Here is a 6,264-nt window from a genome sequence, read left to right as displayed (position 1 = left end):
TGTCACCCTCTCTTTACAGAGCAGCGGGCTGAGTTCAGGAGGGCAGATGGCCAGTCCGTTGTCAGAGGACCAGGAACTTTCCATTCGCCCTCTCCGTGACAGGCCCAGGCTGCCTTGACCCCACGTCAGCATGGGAGAAGAGGGGATACCTGGCAAGGCTCCCAAAGACATGCCCACCTCAGGATCCTCACTGAGTGAGGTCAGGGACAGGGTGAGAGCCGCCTCCACCCCACACCACAGACAGCATTCGGGACAGGTGCATTGATAGGAAACGTACATTCTTTGTCACTAGAGTTTAAAGTTGGTTTGGCAAGCATGCCAGAATACCTGCTACACTCTTGTTCTGGGTTGGTGCTAGCCATCCATGTGGAATGTTCCAAAACTGCCTTGGGCTTCAGCTAGAAGGCAAACTCTGGGAGGCCCTTGGTCCTTAAGAGTCTTCTTTTTAAATGAACAAACTTGATTTTTAGAGCAATATTTGCTTTGCAGAAAAATTAAGTAGAAAGTACTGAGAGTTTTGATCTACTCCCTCACTCCCACACAATTTCCCCTGTTATTGACATCTTGTATTACTGTGATGCATTTGTACAATTGATCAGCCAATGGCAATACATTATTGTCAATTAACAGCTACATAGTATACATTAGGTTTCACTCTCTATGCTGTACATCATTCTATGGGTTTTCACATGTACCCACCAGGACAGCATCATGCAAAACAGTCTCAGTGCCCTAAAAACCCATGTCCTCCACTTACTCATCCCCCCTCTCCCCCTGAGTCCCCCCGAACCCCTGGAAACCACTGATCTTCTCACTCTCTCTGCACCTCTGCCCTTTCCAAAATGTGATAGTTGGAGACAGATGGTGTGTAACCTTTTTAGATTGTCTTCTTTCACTTAGAAGTATGCATTTAAGGTTCCTCCATGTCTTTTCCATCTGGAATATACCGACAAATAGAAATGAAATGGTCGGGGAGTGGCTGGGGGAAGGATGGTTGGGAGAGGGCTGCAGGGCTCCTAGCTCTGGTGGCCCTCCCTCTCCAGTAAAGAAAAGAACCCAGAAGTCTCTGTTTAAATGTTGCTAAGTCAGGGGCACCTGGGTGGCTCAGTCAGTAAGTGTACGACTTCAGCTCACGTCATGATCTCATGGTTTGTGAGTTCGGGCTCTGTGCTGACAGCTCGGAGCCTGGAGCCTACTTCAGATTCTGTGTCTCCTCCTCTCTCTACTCCTCCCCTGCTCATGCTCTGTGTCTCTCTGTCTCTCAATAATAAATAAACGTTAAAAAGAAAAATTTTTTTTAAATGTTGCTAAGTCTGAAGTACCTTTGGGGTGTCTGGAAAGCAATGTGTTCCTTGCGAGGACCCAGTAAATGATAGCAAGTGCTTCCTGGTTCCTGGGAGTGCCCAGGGTTCTAGCTGGTAAGGGGCAGGCATGCAGGTAAGTGGCCCAGCAAAGACCCTTCTCCTTTTCCAACCTTAGTATTAAAATTTCTTTGATGGTCCAGTGGGCCTTGGATCCAAGGATGGAAAGAGTTCATGAAAAACAACTCAAAGAACTAAAAATAACTCCCTTATTTCTCAGCTGGACTGGCTTTGCTCAAGTCTTGGGAAAGGCAAGGAAAAAAAAAAAACAACTTGAGAGTGGAAATCCATGGCAACAAGCAAGTTCTGTTTATGGATAGCATCCCAGGGAAATGAAGTGCCTGGCTGCTACAGAGGAGAAGTGAAGGTGAAGTCATACATATCCATCTACTTTGCTCTGACTGAGCCAACAGGAAACTCCTACCTGTTCTATCCATCCACGAGAAATAAATTCTTATATTTTCGTCTGACAAGACATATGCCATACTGTCTCGGGACTTTCGAATAAAGACTATAACATACCACTCTGATCTCTGACCTGGATTTCAAGCTGGCTTTATGTAGCCATATGGATCACCAGGAACAGGGGACAGAACGAAAGCGGTGAGTGTCAGTAGATGTAGGCTGTAATTTCTTTAAATTTTTTTTTAATGTTTTATTTATTTTTGAGACAGAGAGAGACAGAGCATGAATGGGGGAGGGGCAGAGAGAGAGGGAGACACAGAATCAGAAGCAGGCTCCAGGCTCCGAGCCATTAGCCCAGAGCCCGACGCGGGGCTCGAACTCACGGACTGCGAGATCGTGACCTGAGCTGAAGTCGGACGCTTAACCGACTGAGCCACCCAGGCGCCCCTGTAATTTCTAATTAAAAGTCTTGTCGCTGTTTCATTTAAACCGTTGACTGCCTTCCTCCTTCGACTCTCTTTCGTAAATTTTCCAATAGGTTTCAAGCAGACAAAAAAGTAGTGATCCTTCCTCAACTGTCTCTAACTATTTTAGACACAGTTCAGAATCTTTTTTCTTGTTGTCCCATTATTTCTGGTTCATTCTTCTGTTTGCTGCAGCTAGACGCTCCCCCACGGTGGTTTGCAATTTATGATCGTGAATTCGACTTCAGTAGGGGCTCCTTTGCCCAGGAGTCTCATGTGCCTTGAGGTACAAAAGAGGTACAAAAGGGGCCTAACGGGAGCCTCTGCTAGGGGTGCGACCCTGCCACCCGAGATCCTGAAGCGCAGCTCTCGTTTCCGACCAAAGCCACTCTCGGAGTCCATCAAAGACACCATTTATCGACATCTATGTCAGGGCTCGATCCCCGAGAGATCCACACTGCCCACAAAGAAAGAGCCAACACCACAGGTGACCACATGCGTTTTTGAAGGCATTTCCCCTTCACCCGGCACCGGTGACCATCCTGAAAGATGCTTCTCTGCATGAATAAGGACATTCACATCTTCTGCTTCCTCCTGCTGGGCTCTTGGCCGATCAACGCTTCCATCAACTGATATTCCTCACAAGCTAAAGAATCAGCTCTCACACCGTATAGACAAATAGGGTCTCCTTCGTGGATGTGCTGGCACTGTCCATGTTCCACAGCCTGGTGGTTGTAAACATTAAAAACAAAAACAAAAACATGCTTCTGGAGAGCGTGGCTAGAAGAAAAACATCCCTTCTATAGACAAACAGGATAGTCTGACGTTAGCCATGACTCACCCCACCTTCTCCGGCCACCATGTGGGGCTCGGCTAAGCAAGACAGATGACAGAGAGATGGATGAGGGAATGACCACCAGAAGCTTTGGAACACGGCATGGAAGGTAAGAAAACAGGAGAGACAACAAAACCAGCCATCCCTGGCTGGTGAATGATGACTCTGGAAGTCTAGAAAAGGAAGGAACCAGGAGGCCAGAGGGGCAGCACAGAGGATGGGAGGGTAGACGATGGGCACAGGTTCCAAGTGGGTGGGCAGGGGTTGGGGTGGGAGTCCAGGAGGCAGGCTGGCATCCTGCGAATGAGGCCAACCCTCTGAGGCCCCGTTATCTGACACCGCCGGGGTCCTGGCTTTGGCCGGGAGGTGGCCGTCATTGCGCACCCCCTCCATGATGCAGAATCCTAGGACTCCAACACCACTGTTGCCACCACCATCAACCCTGCTGACACAGCACATCGGCCCAAGGGCAGGCCTCAGACTGGAAGACTCTTCTAGGCTCGGCAATACAGCAGCTTGGAAAAGCTGGTGATTCACGGTGGAGCAGAAGCAGCCCAGCCAGGGTCCGTGTGCCTGCTCCCCTCAGCTAGGACTCCCTGTCAAGGACACGTGTTCCTAAACCCCTTGGGCCATGCAGGTTAAGTGAGAGATCATGCCTACAGGCGTGCGAGCAGCAGAGGGAGGGGGAACAAAATCCCAGGGACAGGAACCACATGAGGCCCTGTCACCCAGAAAGGACTCTGCCTGCAGCATAAACAGCAGGACAGGACATCTGTGATCAGGACCAGGTGACTGGAGGGGCACCTGGCATGCATACACACCCCTTAGATCCCAGATTTGGCGTTGTGAGGTGAGGTGAGATTTTCAGAACACCTTGTAGCTGTGAACACACTGATTCTTTTGTTTTTTTGAGAAAGAGAGAGCGAGTGCATGCACATGATACAGGGGTAGGGGGGTGGGGGTGGGGAAGGGATGGAAGGAGAGAGACAGAGAGAGAGAGAAAGAATCTCAAGCAGGCCCCATGTTCAGGATGGAGCCCAACGTGGGGCTCAATCCCACAACCCTGGGATCATGACCTGAGCCGAAATCAAGAGTCAGACTCTCAACCGACTGAGCCACCCAGGTGCCCCGAACCCTTTGATTCTAATCCACCTTCTAAACACTGAACACATTCAAATGGTGTGGTTTTCACGTGGGCCAGGGCTGCCCACGGTTTAAGTGCAGAGCACACATCAATAAGTGCCTGTGGCCCACACCTCATGGTTCTAATAAACATGTGCCCACTATCCAGTTAGTCAAGTATTTAGAGCATCTTCCAAGTCACGGGCATGGTTCTAAACATATGGGGCCAGTGTGAATGAGACAGACTTGGCCATCGATCTATCCTCCAGAGATTCACGTCCAGGCAGGGAGAAGTAATAAAGCAATAAACGAACAAGATAAGTTCAGAGGACAATGAATGCTATCAAGAAATTAATAAATGTCAATGGTATACAAAGGCACAGGGGCTGGGGGCCAGGACAGAGTCGGTGATTAGGAAAAAGCACGTCTCACAAGGTGGTTTTAAGCTGTGATCAAAATGACAGGGAGAAGACAGGTGTGAAGTTAGAGGCAATAAGTTTCCAGGCAGGAAAAATAGCAAGTGCAAAGGCCCTGAGGCAGGAAAGGGCTTGAGGAGTTTCAAGGACTGGAAGAGGCCAGGGTGGCTGAAGCTTTTGGGAAGGAGGAAAGTGGAATGAGAGGGGCCGGGCAAGGGCAGGCAGGCTGCGTTCTGCTCCAAATGCAATAGGAAGCCATTGGAGGGTTTTAAGTGGGGGCATGACCTGCCAAATCTTCTTCAACATAGCCCCTTAGGCTGTGTATGAGGAATGGGCCCTGGGGGGACAAAAGAACAACTGGGTGCCTGCTGGAGCCTGGTGCATTTGTCAGGTAAGAGGGGATGGAGGTGTGAACAAGGACAGGGCAGGGCACCTCCCTCTCTCGGAGATGCACAATGCAAGGAAAAGAAGGCGGTTTTACGTGGTCCGGCCCAGTGCTTCCCAAACTTCCCAGATGATGAAACCCTTTTATCCTGGAACTCCCCTTCACCCACTCCTGCATTTCATGGAACACACAGTGGGAAATGTGGCTAAGTTCTCATTTACCAAAGTCGTCTGCTTTGCTGGTTTTGCCCCAGCCGGGTGGTCTGGACATGAGACTGTATTATATTGACTTGGCTACAACAATCGATTGTTCCAGAATCTTGGGGGCACGTAGGTGCTGCTTTTCCCTTTCTTAACATAAGGAGTCCAAAAAGAATTTAGAAAAGGAACCAATTCCCAATCAAGCATTCATCATTTACAGACACAGGTTCCTGCCTGTCCCAGAAGATGCCAGAAGCGGGGATAACACTTTCTGCCCACGAGCAGACTCCTGTCTCTCCCTTTGGGTTTTCTGGGTGTCTGTAGGATAAGCAGAACTCTGCAAAAATGACATTACCACGGAGGCTAAACAGCGAGTTTAAAAAGTGCAAAGTCCTCGCTTTCAAAATGCAGGCCGTTGTTCTCATCAGAATACTGTATGCGCCAAGACAAAGGAGAAATGCAAGAGATACAATCTGCCTGTGGTGGGATCAATTACCATACCTCGCTGTGCACTTCCTTCATTCACGGGAGCAAGAGATTTTGCACTAAAGCTTCTCACCTAAATGCTACTGTTACATACCATTCGCAAAACATGACACTAATGTAAGCATCTTCGAAAACACTTACATGTACACATGTTAAGAGTGGGAAAGTAAACCACACTCAAACCGGCAAAGTCGCTGCTCTTCGGGGAGTGAACAAAAAGGTAACTGCAAACAAAGGTGCAGAAGAGACGTCCTCCCAGTCAAGATTTACCGGCTCACACTGTGCACGGGACTCGTGCCGGATGATGTCAGGGGCTCGGGAACACCGGTTCCCTGGATTCTGGCTCCAGGTTCCATTCCACTGCTGGGCCCAGGGACTCATTTTAGAGCCCACCCAGACAGCACACGCAATGCATGGGATCCTTCCCGCTCGACATGATGTTTGGGAATTAAATCAATTGCTTCAAACTGTAATCCTTGGATGTACCATAACAGAGAGATCTTGAAATATGCCGTGCTCACGTTCCCGGGGCCTGCTAGAATTTGTCCTTTAAAACCAACTATGACAACCAGAAAGGTCTAACCTCTGAG

The sequence above is a fragment of the Panthera leo genome, chromosome E2, assembly GCF_018350215.1.
Source record: "Panthera leo isolate Ple1 chromosome E2, P.leo_Ple1_pat1.1, whole genome shotgun sequence".
Taxonomy (NCBI): Eukaryota; Metazoa; Chordata; class Mammalia; order Carnivora; family Felidae; genus Panthera; species Panthera leo.
The sequence above is the reverse complement of the archived record's forward strand: the minus strand, read 5'-3'. Positions refer to the sequence as shown.